We start from the raw sequence: 24,884 nt of genomic DNA on the forward strand, positions 1-24,884 counted from the left end.
AAGTGAAGTCTGTGATTTTAGATTATTTTCGGTTTAGAATCAATTTTCACACAGTTTCAATAACTGCAGCAATTCCCTTGAATTGTCTGTAGAAATTCTGAAACTGTGGGATTGTCATTTCAAAGGACTTGTTCTTCACTTGGCCTGAATGATCTGCCACTTTGAGCATCACTGCAACATCAAGGATACTTAAGAGATCTGCAACTGTCGGAGCTCACAGCCACACCCAGCTTCCACTGAAAATCTATGAGCTGGTTGGCGACCTTGGACTTAGCATCCAACTGGGGCTTACTGGACGCCTCCATAGCGCGGTTCAGGACTCCCACCATCCACTCTGGTGGACGCTCCCCGAATTGATGCTTTTGAACTGTGGTGTTGGAGAAGACTCTTGAGAGTCCCTTGGACTGCAAGGAGATCCAACCAGTCCATCCTAAAGGAAATCAGTCCTGAATATCCAATGGAAGGACTGATGCTAAAGCTGAAACTCCAATACTTTGGCCACCTGATGTGAAGAAATGACTCATTTGAAAAGACCCTGATGCTGGGAAAGATTGAAGGCAGGAGGAGAAGGGGACGACAGAGGATGAGATGGTTGGATGGCATCACCAACTCAATGGACGTGAGTCTGAGTAAACTCCAGGATTTGGTGATGGACAGGGAGGCCTGGTGTGCTGCAGTCCATGGAGTCGCAAAAAGTTGGACACGACTGAGTGACTGAACTGACTGACTCATTTTTATACTTACAGGGAGTTTCTTGCAGACAATATGTAATTAGTTCTTGTCTCTTATCTACTGTGACATTTTCTATCATTTAATGGCATATTTAGATCATTCACATAGTAACAAATGATTGACATTGCTGACTTAACATCTGCCACATTTGTAAAGTTTTCTATTTGTTGCAGCTGTTTTACTTTGCCATCTCTTTAAAAATCTTCTGTTCTGTCTTTTCTGGTTTTAGTTGAGAATTTTATGAGTCAGTTTCTATCCTTCAGTTTCATTCCTCCGTTAGCATATCAATTACACTTATAAAATTATTTTAAATGCTTGCCCTAGAGTTTGCAATATATATTTACAATGAATGTAAGTCTACTTTCAATAAACACTACACTGCTTATTGGCGATAGTATCTTTTAACAGTGTAATCCCAATTCTTCCCTCCATTCCATATAAAATTGCTCTCATCCATTCCATTTTTCCCTGTACTATACTCACCCAATACATTGTTATTATTATTTCTTAGAATAGTTACCTGTTACATTGAGTGAGATCACTTTTCCTTTTCTGACACTGTTCTTTTTTTAGGCAGACCTGAGTTTTTTTTGTTGATCAAACAGTGTCTAACACCTTCTTTTACTGCTGCTGCTGCTGCTAAGTCGCTTCAGTCATGTCTGACTCTGTGCGAACCCATAGACGGCAGCCCACAGGCTCCGCTGTCCCTGGGATTCTCCAGGCACGAACACTGGAGTGGGTTGCCATTTCCTTCTCCACCTTATCTTACTAACCAATTTAAATAATTTCCTTCTTTCAAAGTCTACCTTAAACCTTATATTGGATGGCTAAAATTCAGGGTTTTTCTGTAAGATATTACCAACCCAATACAATCCATCTTTCTTGATTTACACAACCCATACTTATTGTTCTCATTAATTCAACAAACATTTAACACCTCCTCAGGGGCACCCCACTCCAGTGTTCTTGCCTGGAGAATCCCAGGGATGGGGGAGCCTGGTGGGCTGCGGTCTATGGGGTCACACAGAGTCGGACACGACTGAAGCGACTTAGCAGCAGCAGCAGCAGACAGTAAAGAATCCATCTGCAATGTAGGACACCCGGGCTTGATCCCTGGGTCAGGAAGATCCCTTGGAAAAGGGACTAGTTACCGACTCCAATATTCTTGCCTGGAGAATTCCATGGACAGAGGAGCCTGGTGGGCTACAGTCCACGGGGTTGCAAAGAGTAGGACACGACTGAAAGACAAAGACTTTTTCACCTTTTCACATGTGCATGCTGTACACATAGTGCTGAGAGTACAATTACACAGCAGAAACCTTACTACCATCAAAGGCCTTGCAATTTAATACAGAAAACAGGCTTCCCAGGTAGCGCAGTGGTAACGAATCTGCCTGCCAATGCAGTAGACTCAGGTTCGATCGCTGGGTCAGGAAGATCCCCTGAAGAAGGAGACGGCAACTCACTCCAGTATTCTTGCCTGGAAAATACCATGGATAGAGGAGCCTGGAGGGATACAGTCCATGGGGTCAGAAAATAGTTGGATACAACTTAGTGACTAAACAACCAGTCTTCTTGCCTGGGAAATCCCATGGACAGAGGAGGCTGGTGGGGTTGCAAAGAGTCAGACACAACTGAGCAACAGATACTACTAGGCAGGTAAACAGTTATACTAGAGAATAAGAGGTCAGTAGAGGGTAGGTCGGGAATACTCTGGGACCATAAGGAAAGTACTCTGACTGGAGGCAAAGAGAAGAGGTGCTTAGGGAAATCTGTCCAGTGAAGATGATATCTGTCTTCTCAGTTCAGATTTCCCTATTTTTGGATATATTTCCCCATGATTTCTATTTTTTTTCTTTTAGAATGTTAAAATTCTACTTTTCCAATAGACTCCTCTGCCGTCAAAAACTATACCAATCTCCTCTATAATTAAACATATTTCACTTCACTTTTACTAATTTCTCAAGTCTTAGCTCATACCCCATTGCTGCCCCAGGGTTTCTCACATTTATGAACTACTGCTGTCTGTACCATTAACTGGACATAAATTCTATGCTGCTTTGTATTGTTATTTTAGGTTGTCATTGTATGCATATCAATAGATACAATAGAGTTTAATTAAAGGTCTTGAAAAGTCCTGAAAGGCAGGGACCAGATTCAAGTCATTTATTCTCTATAGCATTTAGTGTTGTATACAAATCGTACATATTTATTTCAATTTTATTTCAATACTTGACTACTCATTTTTATAAATCATACTTTGGACATTTTAGGTATTTATTCATTCATTCATTCAACAAGTATTTTGAACACCTATTACATGCAAAGTACTCTGCCAAGAGCCTTTGGGGACATAAGATTAATAATAGTCAAGGTCATTAACTATCTGAGTTGCCAAAGCAAGATAGTCCATCCCTGCACTCCCCCCACCAACCCCCCATCCCCACCACAAAAGAATTATTCAGCTCAAAATGGCAATAGTGAGAAACTCTGTGCTAGATGATGAGCTTCAACAGAAAAATAAATGGAAAACTACAGCCAAAGAACTGGTAGTGAGCAGTATATCTATATAACTGTGGGTATTATTATTATAGAACAGATTGGAAATGCAGAAATATAAAACACTGTAGAAATATATAGAAATGATATAACAAAGTAGGTAGGACATGTGGGAAAGAAAATTGTATATAACATAAGTGTATTGATTCACACATCTTTTATGGCCATGCATCAACAGGATTTAGCACTGTACATCAAGTTATAGACTAAGCATATTTTAATATGCTTATAAATGTTGACACTAAAATAATTAATATAATCAACTAAAATCAGGTAATAGAAGAGAATGAAAAGGGGGGAGAAAAGAATGTATGCTAATTTTATCATTGCTTATAAGTAAGGAGTCAATATATACCATATACAGAAATAGAGGATTAAGAGTGTTATATAAAGTTATAAGTGGCTCTCCTTTACTTCATAGCATTTATCACAGGGTAATTTTACATTTAATTATATGATTGTTGGATTTCACCAAAGGGTAACTAATAAAGAGAATTGGCAGAGTTCGTTTTACTCACTATTATATCTCTAGTTCTTAGCACTGTGCTTATAAATACAGTCAATTCTCATGATTCAGGGCAGTTCTGTTCTCTAGTCTCAGTGAGCACTGAATTATCCAACACTGAGCTATTACTTCTCGGGAAAATACAGGGTCAGGTTCCTGCAAACCTCTGATGTCAACATTATCAGCAACCGATCAATATACACAACCTTGTTTTATACATGTTCCTATTTAAAGACACTTTAGATTGTTGATTCATCAACATTGAACTCTCAGCCAACAACTCTGTAACTCAGGCCTGAAGGAAGATTATCTAAAGCATATGTTCTTTCTGGAAAGCACATCATAGCCTTCTTGTACTACACTTGGGGGCTATTTTAGACAATTAAATTACCAACTAAAAGTACAGAATTCAGAAATTATGGCACTATTTAGACCGGAAAGGTGGCAGTTGTTTATGGGAGCTAAAACAAGAAGGCAGAGCAGTATCCTTTTCCCACCACTGTTGGGAATATGTATGCTTTCACTGCCCTGGAAGTATCCAAGAATTACCATATACCCGCTCTTGCTGCACACAGTCTCACTATTACAAAAGGAGAGAGAAGGAGCGCCAAAGTGTTCTTCATGATATATTTTGAAGTTAAAAAGACAAAACATAGTACAATGTTCTGTGTTGGGGATTACAAATGGATTCTAGCAGTTAGGTAAGTTCAGTCCTACAGAATCCACAAAAAATGAGAATCAACTGTATTTGTAATCTGAATTAGATGTTACCATAATACACAAAAATCTGTAAGTTGTAGTCGGTAGTGAGTGTCTCTATATTTATATTTATTTATTTGGCTGCTGCAACATGTGGGATCTAGTTCCCTGACCAGGCATCAAACCCTGGGGGCCCTGCATTATCACCTTGGAGTCTTAGCCACTAGACCACCAGGGAAGTTCCCAATGAGTGTCTTTACTGTGATGATGAACTGTGCAGGTTGAAAAAATTCTATGAAAAACAAACAAAAAAAGCTAATAACATATCTGATTAATACACATACCTGAATGGACTTTCTTCTGACATAAAGACAGCTTAGGGAGATTTGGAGGTAAAGGTCTTCGAAGAAGTTGTGGGTGCTTTTGCATTTTAATAATAAGCACTATTTTCACAGCTATGGGTGAAGAACGTAAAAGTTTTTGAATATGTTTCAACTGTTGCTGAAAAATTCATTCAAATCCAGATTAAATCCTAATGAAAATCATTCCATGCTAATACTATACTGAGTCCAAGCAGAATTCCTATAAAAGAAAAAGAGGGTAAAAAAAACAATTCCTTAAGTCTTCTAGAAAGTATCTAGATAAAATTTTGGCTTATAATTAACACAAAATTTAAAAGTACATAGACTATTACCAATCAGGACCATCTTAGTTTCACGTGTTAACCAAAAATTCAATCTGGCGGTGTTATTTCAGCTAGTAAATACCATTTTCCAGAATGGTAGAAAATTTTTCTCCTACCTCATTTTCACTCATTTTTTCTCCTACCTCCAAAATGTTTTATCAGTTTATAAATTTGGGAAGAGTTTTTCATCAAAAAAGGTGAGGAAGTCCCTCCATGGCCTCTGAAAATCCACAATATCTAACTCTTCACCAAAAAGTTGTTTTCTTTCTGTAATAATGCCTTATTTTAAATTCAGTCGCTACAGTTGGGCCATAAGTATTTAACCCCCAAATAAAAGGCCTTCAATATAATGAAATTTTCTACAATTCCAGTCCCGATTAGTCCTGTTTAGAAATGATGCCTGAAGATCGAACCAAATATTGTGTGCTTCGTCGGGACAGTATCAAAGAGCCTCGCACATGGCTATTCAGTTGACAGTCTAGACGGGTACGTTCCGCGGCACAAATGGCCTGCTCTATACCCCTCCAAAGATGACTTGGCACGCAAGCACTCAACGATCTGTTTCCTGGTAGTACGTTCCACTAGATGCTGGTAATTTCCCGTGCTTATTTTTGAAAGAGGTGCTTGGAAACGTTGGATCCCTACACTATCCTTTAGGGCAATCAGCTGCTTTCCAAAACAGCTTTTCCTTTTTTTAATCTCCTCTTCCTGGGAACGGAGGCAGGTTAAGGTGAAGTGAGGTCTCTGATCTTCCGGCGGGATGCTGTCCGGAAAGGAAGCACCCAGGTCACCTTCACCCGCCGGCCAGGTGGGGCCAAGCGGACAAGTCTCCTAGCAACCAGAAGCCAATACTCACGTCCCGGCTGCCGGGCGCGCAGGCGCAGGAGGGGAGGGCGGGGCCGGGCGGGGCGAGCACCCGCCCGCGGAGCCCGGCTCAGCTGGTCCCGCCCCAGCAGGCGGCGCGCGGCGAGCCCTCTCGCCTTCGTCGGCCGCTGTGCGGGGCTGTAGGAGAAGCCCGCTCCACGTGCGCCTGCTGTACGGAACCCCGTGGTGACAATCGTTATTACTGCTTTTATTCTTAATGACAGTGACCACTATCATGTATTTACTTTTCTCACTTGCAAGATGCTTAACTCGGGTATCTAGGGTCCGGGCTGGTGTTTTTTCATCCTGCACTTCTGCGCAGCCTTAGTCGCCTGGCTGATTTTGCAGGGCTCCCGAATAGCGAGCGTTCTGTTTCTCTTCTTTTAATGCAACCTGCTTTGCCTTCCTGATCCTTTAAAGTTCTTCGCTGAAGAGGAAACTTGTCGAAAGAAATAGGGCATAAAGGATCGAGCGGGCTTTGAAAAAAAACGATTTCTCACTGCCCTCGTTATTTCTCCTGATGCATTTCGTGATTTGTGTCCCGTATCGTGGTGTTGATGGACCTGTATGTACAGTGATCGATACATCGTGTGTGTTTGCATGTATGTACATACGTCTCTTTGGAGATTTGAGGCAGAAAGTGTGAGAGAGAAAATTCATTAGGTAGGTGTGTGAATCCCAACTCAGAAAGTAAAGTAGATGGAGCTTCCTTCCAGTCTTGTGTTTTGTTGTGCTTTATAAGTGTAGGAACTTCAGTAACAGTCTTGTGTTTTGTTGTGCTTTATAAGTGTAGGAACTTTAGTAACAGTTGTTGGAAGATGAGACTTGTGTGTCAATCTTTGTAACTTTAGGGATCTTTCAAGATTTACTCCCTAACCGATCTTCCTTGTTCTCCGTAGGAACAAGCATATATTTTTAAACAGTCAATTAAAAAAAGTGGAAAAGTAAAAAAGTACTTAATCAGATTCTGGGAAATATTCTGCACCTCGTTTTCCTTTGCATGTGGTTTCTTTTAATTTTAAAATAGCTATGTCCCAATTACACTGCTGCCCCAGACCATGAATTTATTCCATTTTTGTCTGTGTCCACTGCATAGATCAGTTAGCTTCTCAGAAAGATGAGAGAGTTGACAACAAGCAAATCTGATTTGCTGGATTTTATCTCAAGTAATATGTGTTGTGCATATTTTGTAAGTGTGAAAGATGTTTATATTTTTACCCATAAAAAAAGGTTTATGTTCTAATAGATAGAGTCGGGTTCCTATCCTCTTGGGGTTTCCCTGGTGGTTCAGATAGTAAAGAATCTGCCTGCAATGCAGGAGACATGGGGTTCCATCCCTGGGTCAGGAAGATCCCCTGGAGAAGGGCATGGCTACCCACTCCAGTATTCTTGCCTGGAGAATCCCATGGGAAGACGAGCTGGCGGGCTAGAGTCCATGGGGTCGCAAAGAGTTGAACTTGACTGAGAGACCAATACTTTCACTTTTTTTCCCCCTCTGTCCTCATAAAAGTTGTTTGAACTGCAAGAACTACTGAGATTAAGTTTTACCCACCAGTGCTTGGCCTTTGAAATTTATGCTTAGGATTGCATAGTCAAAAATCAAAGCGATATGCTTATCAATAGTTTCTTAAAAAATGCTTTGTCACACATGGAATCAGTCGTCAGACTTCATTGCCTGCAGATTTCTTCTAGCAAATACCAGGCAGAAACTTGGACTGATTAATATGTAACCTCCAGAGGTGTGAATATTTTGTCTTCCACTGCTTCCTACTTCTGTTATTTAGCATGGAACGTTTAGGCAAATGAGATTGTGATTATGAAAATTAAATTCATGGCTTGGTGTTATGTGTGTATATATATATATCAGTTTTTCTAACACAAATTATATGCTTTATCTTTGGAAATGATGTACAAATGCAGGCCAGATTTAGAAGGTACACATTACATTCAATTTGGGTTCTTTTATTATTTTTACTTAATTTATTAATTTTTAAAATTTTTTGGAGAGTATTGCTACTTCAATCTCCTTTTCTCCTTGTTTTTGTTTAATCATGTCTCTTTAAATAATACAACTCCCTCTTTGATTTTAAAGGCTTCCTTTACCTGATGTACAGTACAGGCAGCCTTTTGATTGTCCCATTAGCTTTGCAATTTGGCAGAACTGTGCAATGAAGCTTGTCAAACTGAACCGCAACACTTTTAACAGATTGTATTCAGGAGGCCACAGTAATGGTGAGTGCCAAGGTTGTGTACATCCTGAATTTTTTTAAAAAATGTTGCTAAAAATGAGATAAAAGCCTTATGCACAGGCAACCTTGTGCACCCTGCAGGTAGTGCTATTGATTTTTCTAATGAGTGGGGGATCCTTGGGGGATCTGAGATTTGCTATTGGTGAAAAGACTCAGCTTTGTTGGAATGGTGTGGAAACTGTTGGTAGAAAATTTCACTGTTTTATATATAAGGCTCTTAATTTGTTTTCCTTTTAAAAAGGAATGGAAGTTTATGGAATAGTTTGGTCAGCGTAAATTTAATTTAGCATTTTACTTTATGGAAATAACTGCAGTGATTTTTATGTTTATGCTCATGTTAATTCTTAGAAGTTCTTTTAAAAAATGAATAGTTAATTTTGAGAGCACATTGGGTAAATCATTAAGTCTCCAAGGTAAGCCAAGGCACAAAAATGCTTTTGAGAAAGAGGTATTTTCTTGACCTGAGTTTTATATATATATTAAAAATGTCTTTATTAGTCACAGTGGCTTAAACACATAATTTTGTTTCATGTTCTTTCATTCTGCTTCATACAGAACAATTTTGTATTTTCTTAAATGTTAATAAAGATATTTTAAAGTAGCTTCTTTTTTTAAAACCTCTCCTATCTCATGGTAAAGAATCTGCTTGCAATACGGGAGACCTGGGTTTGAGTCCTGGATGGGGAAGGTCCCCTGAAGAAGGAAATAGCAACCCACTCCAGTATTCTTTTCTGGAAAATCCCATGGATGGAGCAGCCTGGTGGGCTGCAGTCCATGGGGTTGCAAAGAGTTGGACACAATTGAACGACTAACACACACTAACACAAACACATCTCATTGCACAAGCAAAAACTTCATTTCTGTTCTTAATTAATTTTTAACCAGTTATTTAATTTTTTCTTGTTGTCTTTCAGGATGATAGTCCTGGGATTTTTATTTTCAAAGAAATTATTAGTAAGGGAAGGTCATACAACCTGCATCACAGAATTAAAAAAAAAAAAATCCCAAACATAATGAAAGAACAATGTCTATCTGTTCTAAAAGCACATTCATGAATTCAGCCATTCATTCCAGAATGATTTATTGGAAATTATGCGTAAAGCTCTTTGCTAGGTGTTCAACTTTAAACTTTATGAAAACAACAGGTGATTCATTGGGAAGCTTTATAATTTTAGACATTAAAATGACATTTTAAATCTTTTCAAAGGCTTTATTTATATATAGTTACGACAACTTGAAGTTTTTAAATTTTTGAACATTTTTTACTACATTGCTCAGGTAGAATACTGTTATTTAGTCACATTACTTGGAATACTCAGAAATACTGTATTTCCTTAGTTGCAGTGACTGTTTTAGACTATCTGTGACTGGCTGATATTGCGCGTGCGTGCATGTGTTTGTTGCACGCATGCTCAGTCGTGCCTGACTCTTAGTGACCCCGTGGACTGTAGCCTGCCAGGCTCCTCTGTCCGTGGGATTCTGCAGGCAAGAATAGTGGAGTGGGTTGCCATTTCCTCCTCCAGGGGATCTTCCCGACCCAGGGATCAAACCAGTGTCTCCTGCTGTTCTGGTATTGGCATGCGGATTCTTTACCACTGAGCCACCTGGGAAACCCTTCAGATGATACTAGGTATCTGCGTATGTTGTGTGATTGTGTCCTTCACCAGATAAAGGTAAATAATATTTGTTTCCTTAACGTTAAGTTGACTAAGCATTGTCTTTCATTCTGTGAGTGATGAAATGTCAATGGTGGTTACTTACCATGTGGAAGGGACTTGTCTAAGTGTTGATTTTATGTTGTATATTACCCCAGAATTCTCATGTTTATTGAAAATTCTGTTATCTGCATCAGGTGTTGACCAAAAGCAGCATAGCTCAGCTCTGCTGGGTTCAAATCCCCGGCCGCCGCTTGATAACTCTTCCCTTGATCCAGCTACTCAACCCCTCTAAGCTCCTGTGGTTTCTTCACCTGTAAAATTGGGGTAAAATGGAAACTGACTTAGCATATTGTGAGGATTTAAAGAGAGAACTGGGTCAAGACTTAAGTTCTTGCAGGGTAGAGTTGAGTTCTCATTAGATGCTAGTGATTAAAAACAGATGGCTCAGGTTTCCCGTCTGTGTTGTCCCTGCTTTATGTGATTATAGTTGATGTTATTCAGAAAATGAAGATCATGGCATCTGGTCCCATCACTTCATGGGAAATAGATGGGGAAACAGTGGAAACAGTGTCAGACTTTATTTTTCTGGGCTCCAAAATCACTGCAGATGCTGATTGCAGCCGTGAAATTAAAAGACGCTTACTCCTTGGAAGGAAAGTTATGACCAACCTAGATAGCATATTAAAAAGCAGAGACATTACTTTGCCAACCAAGGTCCGTCTAGTCAAGGCAGTGGTTTTTCCCGTGGTCATGTATGGATGTGAGAGTTGGACTGTGAAGAAAGCTGATCGCCGAAGAATTGACGCTTTTGAACTGTGGTGTTGGAGAAGACTCTTGAGAGTCCCTTGGACTGCAAGGAGATCCAGCCAGTCCATTCTAAAGGAGATCAGTCCTGGGTGTTCATTGGAAGGACTGATGCTAAAACTGAAACTCCAATACTTTGGCCACCTCATGCAACAAGTTGACTCACTGGAAAAGAGTCTGATGCTGGGAGGGATTGGGGGTGGGAGGAGACGGGGACGACAGAGAATGAGATGGCTGGATGGCATCACCGACTCGATGGACATGAGTTTGAGTGAACTCCGGGAGTTGGTGATGGATAGGGAGGCCTGGCGTGCTGTGATTCATGGGGTCGCAAAGAGTCGGACATGACTGAGCGACTGAACTGAACTGAAGTTATTTGGAGGGTTCAAGGATGACTCCTGGGTATTTATCCATAAAATATCACACTGGGTGTGCTAACATCTCTGATGTGTTGGTGAAAGAGTTATGCAGTTCTCAGATTGTTAAAAGCTCCAGGCAGGGCCCTCTGTTCTGTCTTTGGTCTGTATACCTCTCTGGGCTGCGGAGCAACCACGGGACAGCTCGTGCCTGACAATGTCCTAGTGCAGTGGTGTGCCTTGACCCGTGTCGTTCAGGTGAGTTGAGTCGGTGAGTCGCCATCAGCATGGATGGAACTGGACCTAATCCATGATGAATGTCACCCAGTGACCCAGAGATGAAAGCTGCCTTGTTCTCGGTGTCCTCCAGCTGATGAGCCAAACAAAAGTGGAAAAGCCCCAAGAGCTGCAATGTGACCCTCTTTGGAATTGCTGGAGGGAAAGATGTTCTGAAAGTGTGTATTTTTCTCAGTATTTTGGGTTTTTTTTTTCTAATGTGCGCTCTGGACTTTGGGAGAACAATCTACATTCCTTGGGACCTTCTAGGGTTTAGTACCAAACTTCAAAAGGCACATGCAGTTCCCATGAGGTGTAGAAGTTCCTTGCTCTTGGTTTAGCCCTCAAAAAAGACCTCTAGCATTTAGAGCCATAGGTGAGCAGAAATGCTTTGTAATGAACTTACTCTTCATTCTAAGGCAAGTAGCAATTTATGATCTTAAACAGTAAATACAGTGGATTCGTTTCTTAAACCTATCGTTCTGTTTTATGCCCTTGGTCCTAAGTGTTGTTGTTGTTTAGTCGCTAAGTTGTATTGGACTTTTTTTTTGCCGTCCCATGGATTGTAGCCCGCCAGGTTCCTCAGTCCATGGAATTCTCCAGGCAAGAATACTGGAGTGGGTTCCCATTTCCTTCTCCAGGGGATCTTCTTGACCCAGCGGTCGTAGTTACGTCTCTTGCGTTGGCAGAAGGATTCTTTCCCACTGGGCCACCAGCGAAGCCATATTATGCTGTCTGTCCTAAGTGTTGCGTGGCTTGAGTTGTGCGTGGGGACCGTGGGTAGGGAAGAGCACCAGTTGCCTGGACCTGTCATGGTGCTTGACGTGCTCTGCGTTGCTGAAGAACTTCTCGCTTGTTACACCACAGCTGGACGCACAGAACCGTCCCTTTTTTGTTTGAGTATCACACAGCAAGTTTAGTTTCCTTTTGACAGTTCAAGATTTACAACAGCCTCAATCACCCCACCCTTATGCTTTTTTTTAAAGATTTTTTTTTTTTTGATGTGGACCGTTTTTAAAGTCTCTGTTGAATTTGTTATGATACTGCTTCTATGCTTTGGTTTGTTGGCGGTAAGGCACATGGGCTCTTAGCTGCCAGATGTTTTGATGTGGAACGTTATATCAGGATTGAAATCCATGAGTCCCAGGACATTGCTTCTTTCCTTACCCTGTTCCTTCATTTCCTCTGCCAGTTATTCCAGGTGAACCCTCCAATGGGAGAGATATGGTGTCCAGCTCTGTTCAGGGGCTTTAGGGAAGACAGATTATGGGGCTTTATTCTTCCCTCCACTGCAATTCCAAGCAAAGAAACTACCCTTTTAATCTGTTTGACATGTTAATATATGGCTCTGCTTAAGACTTGCTTTAGAGAAAAGGTTCAGTAACTACAAAAGATTTTCAGCAAACCACCAAATAGCATGAGAGTAAGTCTGTGCTTCTGCTTCTCGTTAGAGGGTGCCTTGTCCTGAGTCGTGGAGACCTTGCTTGCCATTGCTGGTGAGGTACTTCCCTTGCACCCACGAACCCTGCACCCCCCATCACTCCCCAAACCACCTGTATCAGACCCATCCGGAGATACTTTTAGTCACCTCTTCTTCCAGCAACATCTAAGGAAACCAGACCATCCCCTTCTTCCCCAGCCCCCACTTCCCAAACCCAGACTCCCTACGTTGAAGAGGATTGCTTCCAGAGGATTTGTACCTTTGCGTATCGCTTTGCCCAAGTGATCCCTTGGGGGAGGAGAAAAAACATCTCCTCCTCACTTGCTGTCTTTGCTCCTTCTCAGCCCATACTTGTGAGGCCCTTGATGTCCCCAGTGAAGGGAGATGGGCTCAGTGAGGAGCTAAGGTGATAGACCACAGTGATTGAAAGTGGAACCACGTGTGTAACAAATCCGGCTTGCCACCATTTGAATAGTAGGAATTATTTAGTTGGGAACAAGAAGGACCGGTTTTGCTAATCTTGTCCTGTGAGCTGTAAGAGGAGCTGTAATGAATTAGAGCAGCTGTGATTTTTAGACCCACACCTGAAGACTAGACTTGGTCCAAAGTGGTTTTAATACGTGCGTTTTGGGAATTTCATGGTGATACAGTGGTTAAAACTCTTACGCTTCCACTGCAGGGGATAGAAGTTCAGTCTCTGGTTAAGGCATATAGTCTGGCAAAAAAAATACATATATATTTTACTTATTTATTATTTTCAAGAGGAAAAAGTCATTTTCAAAGATAAGTGTTTTCTATAAAATGTGGAAGTATTAGAACCTTGAATGCTTCAAGAATTTGCTCTAGTAGTGAAAGATATGTCTATGAAGAGATCAGAATTTTTCTGAGTTAACCATTTGTGGCTGGAGGATGAAGCAGCCTCAGAGGGGAAAGACTTTGGTTGAAATGCAAGTGAGGACTGTGTCTCCTGCTTGACCTCTAGGACTCCCCCAGATGACCTCTGCCCTTCAGGAACATCTGCACAAAGATGAGCAGGCACCTCTCTGCCAGGTGCCGCGTAGTACCTATCTTAGAAAGGACAGGCTTTTGATGGGGTCTGGGTGAAGCACAGGAAGTTGGGGGTACCACAGCCCCAATCAGAGATGAGATCAAGATCCTGTCTCCTGAAACAGTAAATTGCCCTTTATAGGGTTTTATACATTGTTTTTTAAACATTGGGTATGTTTGTTGAATGTGTGATCGGTGGTGAAATAAGAAATACCTTTACTGAGTCACTCTAGGAGAGCTCCAGCCTCAGTCTTCATAGGAAGAGCCGTAAGAACTGTTGGGATGGTTGTCGTCTGTGTTATCCATCTAGAAATTTTCTAAAACTGAACTGGGACTCAGGCGACTATTACTGCCTCCCACAATCTTCTTCTGAGAACCTGTTTCCTCACCGCTAAGCCTCCTTCCATATTCATGCTCTGAGGTTCTATGACTAATTTACATTCATGAGCTGTTATTGATCAGTTAATCAATCGGTGTGTATGCATCGTCAGTCACTCAGTTGTGTCCGACTCTTTGCGACCCCATGGACTGTAGCCCACCAGCTCCTCTGTCCATAGGATTCTCCAGGCAAGAATACTGGAGTGGGTTGCCATGCCCTCCTCCAGGGGATCTTCCTGACCCAGGGATTAAACCTGAGTGTCCTGTGTCTTCTGCATCACAAGCGAATTATTTACTGCTGAGCCTCTGGGGACTCCCCAATTAGCATGTGTAGCTAAATAATTATTGAATATGTTAATACTTTCCAGTATTAACCAGTATTTTCCAATATTCAATTCAGTTATACCAATATTGGTATATTTCCATATACTAGTCTTAGAGTAAGAATGTCTATAAATCGATTTGATTTTCAGGTATTAGACTGGGTAATTTTATTTGCCATTAAATAACATCTCTTTTAAGCTTTGGTAGATGGAGGCACTTGTGTTCGATATTTCTGTGATTTAATGAACAAAAATATGTGCCTGCTTTATGGATTTTGATCAGCGGCTCTTCCAACTTTCATATTTTTAATTGAATGTTTTAATTACAAACTGATTAATGCTTATTGGGAAAAAATAATACAGAAGGATAGAAAATAAATGTCTTCTCTGTCTTCTCCCCAATCCTAAATGTTGGTGTGTAATCGTCTAGGATTCATATGTATGTATGATGGATATAATACATAACTTTTATGTAAAGAATTATATTATCTGTAGTATTTGGTAACTTAATTTTCTTCACCTGATATTTTATCTCAGCCATCTTATGGGACAGTACAGACCTACTTTACTCTTTCCAATCCCAGCCTTTGATTTTTCAGGCTCAGGAGTCATGAAATTGATGTATGTTTATTGTCAAAAAATCCATTATACAGATTAAAAAATAGAGAAGAAAAAATTCCTGTAATTCTTTCAAATAGCAATAACTACTGTTAACAGTTTGATATGATGTATATAATTAAAAGTATTTTATATACATGTACACACACATATATATATTTTTAATTTAAAAATATTCTGCCCCTTTGAGACTCTTACTGTTATCTCAAAAATTCGCAAGAATTTTTTTCCATGTTGCATATTCCCTATTTGTCTTCTAGAAGCCTTGATTTAAGCACCCACCAGTTGTGTGTAAGAATATATATTTTCCTTCAGTCTGACTGATCCTGGGAATTCATCAATTTGTTAGTGTTTGCTACTCTAATAGGTGGGAAGTAACATCTTATTTTAATTAGCATATGATCATTAATGAGCTTAAACATCTTTTTCTTCATTACTGAATGTTTTCTATTATAAATGACTTCTTTTAGTGTCTTGCCTACTTTTATATTTTAGTATGTATTGTTACCCTTGGTGATTTTGAAGGGATCTTTGTGTGTGTGTGTATACCTAATGTACCCAGTTTATCTACCTCAGCTATTTAACATGAGACATTATATATATTTGGGGCCCAAAGCCAAACAAGCATGGTTTGAGTACCATCTCCACCAGTTACTAGCTGTATAACTTTGATCAAGTTTCTCAACCATCTGACTGTTAATGTCCACATCTGTAAAACTGAGACAGTAATGGTGCCTCCCCTACATGGAGATATTGTGAGAATTAAATGATAATGTCCTCAACACTGATACCCATTCTCCAGAACTAGAAAATCTGCAACTTAGCCAATGATGTGTCAAGGAAGTTGACCATTAGGCTGGGCAGAAATAAATGAATACTGCACAAAGTAGTTACTCATGGACTTATTTTGTAACGATGCAAGGAAATGATTCATCAAGATGATATGCCAACATCAGACTGTCTGTACCAAACAACATAACTTCTCAGTTCAGTTCAGTTCAGCTGCTCAGTCGTGTCCGACTCTTTGTGACCCCATGAATCACAGCACGCCAGACCTCCCTGTCCATCACCAACTCCCGGAGTTCACTCAAACTCATGTCCATCAAGTCGGTGAGGCCATCCAGCCATATCATTCTCTGTCATCCCCTTCTCCTCCTGCCCCCAATCCCTCCCAGCATCAGAGTCTTTTCCAGTGAGTCAACTCTTCGCATGAGGTGGCCAAAGTATTGGAGTTTCAGCTTTGGCATCAGTCCTTCCAATGAACACCCAGGACTGATCTCCTATAGAATGGACTGGTTGGATCTCCTTGGAGTCCAAGGGACTCTCAAGAATCTTCTCCAACACCACAGTTCAAAAGCATCAATTCTTTGGCGCTCAGCTTTCTTCACAGTCCAACTCTCACATCCATACATGACCACTGGGAAAACCATAACCTTGACTATATGGACCTTTGTTGGCAGAGTAATGTCTTTGCTTTTTAATATGCTGTCTAGGTTGGTCATAACTTTCCTTCCAAGGAGCAAGCGTCTTTTAATTTCATGGCTGCAATCAGCATCTGCAGTGATTTTGGAGCCCAGAAAAATAAAGTCTGACACTGTTTCCACTGTTTCTCCATCTGTTTCCCATGAAATGATGGGACCAGATGCCATGATCTTCGTTTTCTGAATGTTGAGCAAAAGCCAACTTTTTCACTCTCCTCTTTCACTTTCATCAAGAGGCTTTTTAATTCCTCTTCATTTTCTGCCATAAGGGTGGTGTCATCTGCATATCCGAGTTTACTGATATTTCTCCCGGCAATCTTGATTCCAGCTTGTGCTTCTTCCAGCCCAGCATTCCTCATGATGTACTCTGTGTGTAAGTTAAATAAGCAGGTGACAATATGCAGCCTTGATGTACTCCTCTTCCTATTTGGAACCAGTCTGTTGTTCCTTGTCCAGTTCTAACTGTTGCTTCCTGACCTGCATACAGGTTTCTCAAGAGGCAGCTCGGGTGGTCTGGGATTCCCACCTCTTTCAGAATGTTCCACAGTTTATTGTGATCCACACAGTCCAAGGCTTTGACATAGTCAATAAAGCAGAAATAGATGTTTTTCTGGAACTCTCTTGCTTTTTTGATGATCCAGCGGATGTTGGCAATTTGATCTCTGGTTCCTCTGCCTTTTCTAAATCCAGCTTGAACATCTGGAAGTTCACAGTTCACGTATTGCTGAAGCCTGGCTTGGAGAATTTTGAGCATGACTTTACTAGTGTGTGAGATGAGTGCAATTGTGCGGTAGTTTGAGCATTCTTTGGCGCTGCCTTTCTATGGGATTGGGATGAAGACTGACTTTTTCCAGTCCTGTGGCCACTGCTGAGTTTTCCAAATTAGCTGCCATATTGAGTGCAGCACGTTCACAGCATCATCTTTCAGGATTTGAAATAGCTCACCTGGAATTCCATCACTTCCAATAGCTTTGTTCATAGTGATGCTTTCTAAGCACTTCACATTCCAAGATGTCTGGCCCTAGGTGAGTGATCACGCCATCATGATTATCTTGGTTGTGAAGATCTTTTTGTACAGTTCTTCTGTGTATTCTTGCCACCTCTTCTTAATATCTTCTGCTTCTGTTAGGTCCATACCATTTCTGTCCTTTATGGAGCCCATCTTTGCATGAAATGTTCCCTTGGTAGCGCTAATTTTCTTAAAGAGATCTCTTGTCTTTCCTATTCTGTTGTTTTCCTCTATTTCTTTGCATTGATCGCTGAGGAAGGCTTTCTTATCTCTCCTTGCTATTCTTTGGAACTCTGCATTCAGATGTTTATATCTTTCCTTTTCTCCTTTGCTTTCCACTTCTCTTCTTTTCACAGCTATTTGTAAGCCCTCCCCAGACAGCCATTTTGCTTTTTTGCATTTCTTTACCATGGGGATGGTCTTGATCCCTGTCTCCTGTACAGTGTCACGAACCTCTGTCCAGAGTTCATCAGGCACTCTATCTATCAGATCTAGTCCCTTAAATCTGTTTCTCACTTCCACTGTATAAGGGATTTGATTTAGGTCATATCTGAATGGCCTAGTGGTTTTCCCTCATTTCTTCAATTTAAGTCTGAATTTGACAATAAGGAGTTCATGATCTGAGCCACAGTCAGCTCCTGGTCTTGTTTTTACTAACTGTATAGAGCTTCTCCATCTTTGGCTGCAAAGAATATAATCAATCTGATTTCGGTGTTGACCATCTGGTGATGTCCATGTGTAGAGTCTTCTCTTGTGTTGTTGGAAGAGGGTGTTTGCTATGACCAGTGCGTTCTCTTGGCAAAACTCGATTAGCCTTTGCCCTGCTTCATTCCATGCTCCAAGGCCAAATTTGCTAGTTGCTCCAGGTGTTTCTTGACTTCCTACTTTTGCATTCCAATCCCCTATAACGAAAAGGACATCTTTTTTAGGTGTTAGTTCTAAAAGGCCTTGTAGGTCTTCATAGAACCATTCAACTTCAGCTGCTTCGGCATTACTGGTTGGGGCATAGGCTTGGATTACTGTAATATTGAATGGTTTGCTTTGGAAACGAACAGAGATCATTCTGTCGTTTTTGAGATTGCATCCAAGTACTGCATTTCGGACTCTTGTTGACCATGATGGCTACTCCATTTCTTCTAAGGGATTCCTGCCCACAGTAGTAGATATAATGGTCATCTGAGTTAAATTTCACCCATTCCAGTCCATTTTAGTTCACTGATTCCTAGAATGTCTATGTTCACTCTTGCCATCTCCTGTTTGACCACTTCCAATTTGCCTTGATTCATGGACCTAACATTCCAGGTTCCTATGCAATATTGCTCTTTATAGCATTGGTACTTGCTTCTATCACCAGTCACATCCACACCTGCGTATTGGTTTTGCTTTGGCTCCGTCCCTTCATTCTTTCTGGAGTTATTTCTCCACTGTCTCCAGTAGCATATTGGGCACCTACCGACCTCAGTCAGTATACTATCATTTTGCCTTTTCATACTGTTCATGGGGTTCTCAAGGCAAGAATACTGAAGTGGTTTGCCATTCGCTCTCCAGTGGACCACATTCTGTCAGACCTCTCCACCATGACCCGCCTGTCTTGGGTGGCCCCACATGGCATGGCTTAGTTTCATTGAGTTAGACAAGGCTGTGGTCTGTGTGATCAGATCGACTAGTTTTCTGTGATTATGATTTCAGTGTGTCTGCCCTCTGATGCCCTCTTGCAATACCTACCGTCTTACTTGGGTTTCTCTTACCTTGGTCGTGGGGTATCTCTTCACGGCTGCTCCAGCAGAGCACAGCCACTGTTCCTTTCCTTACCTTGGACGAGGGATGTCTCCTCACCGCCGCCCCTCCTGACCTTGAACGTGTAGTAGCTCCTCTCAGCCCTCCTGTGCCCGTGTAGCCACCGCACTTGGACGTGGGGTTGCTCCTCTCAACGTAACTTCTAGATGCATGAAAAAATAATCAGCAAAGTTACAAGGAGATGTTATTGATAAATTCACTTCTATAACGAGTATCTTTTTAAAACATGTTTCTCAGTAACCAAGAGATTGAGCATACCAAAGATTACTTAGTATATAGAAGAATTGAATAACCCAATTGATGTTTGTTCTGACAGGCATTTATAGATAACTGTATCCAGTAATCAGAAAACACACAGTGTCACACAGGAAATATTGACCAAGATTGATGCCTACTTGGCCATAAAGAAAATCTCAGCAAGTTCTAAAAGAATATTTTGCAAGTGTCTTAGTCTGTTAGGGCTGCTATAGCAAAAATACCACAGACTGGGTGCCTAGTAAACATCTATTTCTTATAGTTCTGGAAGTGGGAAAGTCTAAGATCTAGGCACCAGCAGATTCGGTGTCTGGTGAAGCCGATTTGCTGTTCCATAAGTGACTGTCTTCTTGTTGTGCCCTTACCGATGGCATGATGGAAGAGGCAAGGGAGCTCTCCGGGTTTCTTTTATAAGGGCACTAATCCCCTTCACAAGGGTTCCACCCAGAGACCTCACCTCCAGAGCCATCACCCTGGAGATTAGGTTTCAGCATATAAGTTTTGAATGGACATGGAAATTCAGTTTATGATGAAGTTTTCCTAGTTTGGCAAGAGAGAAGTTGGGTAGGTAAGGCTGAAAATGTTAGTCTGGGAGAGACTTAAATATTAGGATCCTGACAGGCAGTAGAGAGTGACTAAAAGACTTGGAGCTGGGAATCCATGGTATCTGCATTAAGAGAATCATCTGGAATTGAGGCCAGCTTCCTCCCATAATTTTCAAGAGCTAATGAGAAAGAACCAGCTCCAAGTGAATCATGAGTTCATGTAAAGTGAAGGCCAAGCGATGCCATTGAAGGCTGCAGTAGTTCAAAGAAAGTGAAGCGGGAAAAATGAGGAGAACACAGAAGACAATGTGAGTGGTGAACACAAAAGGACCCGCACCACAGGGGATCAGCACCATGTTCATGAGGCGATTTGATTCCAGAAAATCACCACTAGCCTCATTAAAATACTTAATTTGATTTGGTTCTTATTGTTTTGAATTTAATTTTAACCTGGTTTTGGATTTATATTTTAGGAATCTAATGGCATAAGCAGTTTATGCCAAGTTTTATGTTTGCCTTTTAATAAAAATAAAGACAACTCTCAAAGTTTGGGATCATTTTTCCAGATTTTTATTCATGTTAGAGAAATTCTGGTCTAGTTGATGCCACTCATTTTACAGGTATGTAGAATGAAGTGCAGAATGGTGACTGATAATAAAGATTGTTAGATGTGACTTCCGTTTGGTGCATATGCTGTGTATGGTTCGTTTTGCTAACTGTGCTCTGTGCGTCTCTTCTGTGTACCTTGTAACTGTACTAGGTTGTGAGTGCCGTTTACTTTTCCTATTGTGATGAAGAAACAGGCTTAAAGGGATTAAGAAGTTTGTCCAAAGGCACAAAGACAATAACCCTAGTAACTAGGTTAGGAACCCCGGCTTTTATAACTCCAGAGCATGCGCTCTTAATCACCTGGCTCTGCAGACTTCATCGGCCACACAGGTTGAAACTCAGTCGAAGTTAGATCCAGGATCTCTTGACTTGTGGTCTGGTATGTTTTTCATCTTGCCCCGGCCTCCATTTCTTTGATAGTATACAGCTGAAGCCACAGAGTAGCTTAAGATCCTACTGCAAGAAAAATGTGTAATTAGGCACATCTACTTTATCAGAAGTTCAGAATATTTCATCATATTTTCAGTTTCATTTGGGAGAACCTTGACTTCTCATGGGGGCTTCCCTAGGGACTCAGCTGGTAAAGAAACCACCTTGATTGTGGGAGACCTGGGTTCGATCCCTGGGTTGGGAAGATCTCCTGGAGAAGGGAAAGGCTACCCACTCCAGTGTTCTGGCCTGAAGAATTCCATGGACTGTATAGTCCATGGAGTCGCAAAGAGCGGGACATGACTGAGCAACTTTCACTTGATTTTTCATGGAGCCCCTGGAATGTTTTAATTAGGTATTTGGCACATCTTTTTATTTTTTTTTTTTCTATGACCTGTAGTACAAATCAGGTGTTCAAGTTTGGGGCCTGATTTTGGACAGGGAAGCCTGGCATGCTGCAGTCCATGGAGTCGCAAAGAACTGGACACAACTTAGTGACTAAACTACAGATTGGTCCAATAAATATTTGTTAGATGGATGAATGAAAGTCTAGAACATCTTTTCTACTTATGAACAGGTTAGATTTCAGAAGGCTGTTTTCAGATATGCTTATTTTTTAATAAAATATTCTTTTTTTCTTAATTAATTTTAATTGTAGGACAATAACTTCACAAGACTCTGGTGGCCTCTGCCACACATCAACAAGTATGCTTACTTAAGTCTGTTATGACAAAAATGGATTTAAGAAGTATTTCCCAGAAGTATTTCCAGTAAAGATGGGTATAAATCAACCAGTCCTGGAAAACTTTAAAATCAGGACAGTTTATCTGCTTTGATAATCAATCTGTCAGACATCTTTTTCTGTAATTGATTATCTTGATTTACATTGAAAATCTGTTGAGGCTGTTAACTCTTCTCTTTGACAGCATCTGCAACTGTTCAAGGTTATAACTTGATTGAGGTCCTCACTTAATAAACTACGTTTTTAAATCAGCTCTCCACCTGCTCAGTACCTACTCCAGTGGAGATGTGTGGGGTGGGGGGAAAACTTATATTTTTAAATCCATGATCACCTAATTGTCACTATTAATTACAAAGGAAACAGTACCTTTACAGTGGAGGACCTTGGCAGAGGTCATCTGCCCCATGATGCAATGAACTGAAAAGAACACCTCACTTTTGTCAGAAATACAGATCTGGTTTAAATTGTGAGAAAACAGACAAGCCCAAACAGAGGGATCTTCTGTGGCTAGCCTTTTCGAAGGTGTCAAGGTGATGAAAGACAGATTGAAGAATTATCCCAGATTAGAGGAGACTGAAAAAACAACTAAATAGAATATGGGATTGTGGATTGAATCCTAGTCTAGAAAAAAAACATTCATACGACAGTTTGCTAAATTTGAAAGTTTTTTTAAAATTTCAGTCGTTTCAGTCTTTAGTGAAGGTGGATCTGTGATAACTTTCTGATATGGACACTTGTACTGTGATTAAATAAGATGTTAACATTTGGGGAAGTTGAGTGAGGTGCATATGGAAATTCTTTTGAACTATTTTTGTGTCTTTTTTGTAATTCTGAAATGACTTCAACAATGAAAATTTAAGAAATTAAAAGAAAAATATTTTTAAAAATGTAATGCCTAGCCTTGGATATTGCTCAGCCATCATACCCTCTGCTCCTAAAGCATTCACTCTTCCAAACTCCTAGACAATTATTTGTATTAAATAGTTTTCTCCAACCCTTCTACGGCTCCTTTCCCTAAATCCTTCACTGTGAAAATAGAGGCAGTGGTTAAGACTTTGCCTGGCAATCCAGTGGTTAAGACTTTGCCTTCCAATGCAGAGGGCAAGGGTTCAATCTCTGGTCTGGGAGCTAAGATCCCATGTGCCTGTCAGCCAAAACATCAAAACATAAAGCAGAAACAATATTGGAAAGACTTTTAAAAATGATCCTAAAAAAAACAAATCCTTTAAAAAACTGCACCATAATCTATCCTTAAGAAAAAGCAGTCAGAATTTCCACAGCCCCGCCCCTGAGTCCCTGTGAGCATTCACCCTGTCCTTGTGGATGAGTCGTCCCCACTCCTAACCAAGGCCAACCCCACCATTTGTCCACTGGAGCTCATCTCATCTATTCAAGAAAACTGCTCCAACAGATCTCCCCTCTGTCTCTTGCATTACTTTTATCTTTCTCTCTGCTGGGTAATCCCTGGAATCATAGGAACAAACTGTTATTACTCCTGTCTTTTAAAAAAGAAAAATCTCTTGAGCCCACTTCCCCCTTGAATAAGCTTCTGCAACATTTCTCTTCCCCTTACAATAAACCTTTCGAAATCTGTTTATAGTTTCTGTCTTCAAGTTCTTCCCTCCCATTCTTTTGGAAATGTTCTCCCATGGGACTTTAGTCCCTCTCTTCCACCAGACTGCTCTCAGTTCAGTTCAGTCGCTCAGTCGTGTCCGACTCTTCGCGACCCCATGAATCACAGCAAGCCAGGCCTCCCTGTCCATCACCAACTCCCGGAGTTCACTCAAACTCATGTCCATCGAGTCGGTGATGCCATCCAGCCATCTCATTCTCTGTCATCCCCTTCTCTTCCCGCCCCCAATCCCTCCTAGCATCAGAGTCTTTTCCAGTGAGTCAGCTCTTCGCATGAGGTGGCCAAAGTATTGGAGTTTCAGCCTCAGCATTAGTCTTTCCAATGAACACCCAGGACTAATCTCCTTTAGAACGGACTGGTTGGATCTCCTTGCAGTCCAAGGGACTCTCAAGAGTCTTCTCCAACACCACAGTTCAAAAGCATCAATTCTTTGGTGCTCAGCTTTCTTCACAGTCCAACTCTCACATCCATACATGACCACGGGAAAAATCATAGCCTTGACTAGACGGACCTTTTTTGGCAAAGTAATGTCTCTCTGCTTTTTAATATGCTGTCTAGGTTGGTCATAACTTTCCTTCCAAGTAGTAAGCATCTTTTAATTTCATGGCTGCAATCAGCATCCGCAGTGATTTTGGAGCCCCAAAAAATAAAGTCTGACACTGTTTCCACTGTTTCCCCATCTATTTCCCATGAAGTGATGGGACCAGATGCCATGATCTTCGTTTTCTGAATGTTGAGCTTCAAGCCAACTCTTTCACTCTCTTCTTTCACTTTCATCAAGAGGCTTTTGAGTTCCTCTTTACTTTCTGCCATAAGGGTGGTGTCATCTGCACATCTGAGGTTATTGATATTTCTCCCAGCAATCTCGATTCCAGCTTGTGCTTCTTCCAGCCCAGCGTTCCTCATGATGTACTCTGCATTTAAGTTAAATAAGCAGGGTGACAATATACAACCTTGACGTACTCCTCTTCCTATTTGGAACCAGTCTGTTGTTCCATGTCCAGTTCTAACTGTTGCTTCCTGACCTGCATACAGGTTTCTCAAGAGGCAGGTCAGGTGGTCTGGTATTCCCATTGCTTTCAGAATGTTCCACAGTTTATTGTGATCCACACAGTCCAAGGCTTTGGCATAGTCAATAAAGCATAAATAGATGTTTTTCTGGAACTCTCTTGCTCTTTTGATGATCCAGC

At 40.9% G+C, this 24,884-nt stretch overlaps 1 protein-coding gene, 1 long non-coding RNA gene and 1 pseudogene across 2 annotated transcripts in view; 1 reads left to right on the forward strand and 2 right to left on the reverse strand.

Annotated features, from left to right (window-relative positions):
* Window positions 1-15: 15 nt before the first annotated feature.
* On the reverse strand, window positions 16-524 carry LOC129556598 (COMM domain-containing protein 6 pseudogene; annotated as a pseudogene).
* A 5,660-nt stretch (window positions 525-6,184) lies between these two features.
* The window catches only part of LCP1 (lymphocyte cytosolic protein 1), a 104,808-nt gene continuing 86,108 nt past the window's right edge, over window positions 6,185-24,884 (forward strand). The window contains exon 1 of the mRNA XM_055426073.2: window positions 6,185-6,215. The gene's annotated coding sequence lies outside the window, so the exon portion shown is untranslated. The remainder of the gene's footprint in view (window positions 6,216-24,884) is intronic.
* LOC148775866 (uncharacterized) lies at window positions 19,487-23,556 on the reverse strand. Its single transcript, XR_016038910.1, has 3 exons — window positions 23,422-23,556; window positions 21,191-21,343; window positions 19,487-19,623 (listed from the first exon to the last, which is right to left on the reverse strand). It is a non-coding gene; the product is annotated as an uncharacterized LOC148775866 (long non-coding RNA).

The sequence above is a fragment of the Moschus berezovskii genome, chromosome 13 (assembly GCF_049115385.1).
Source record: "Moschus berezovskii isolate FMDL1 chromosome 13, NW_MosBer_1.0, whole genome shotgun sequence".
Taxonomy (NCBI): Eukaryota; Metazoa; Chordata; class Mammalia; order Artiodactyla; family Moschidae; genus Moschus; species Moschus berezovskii.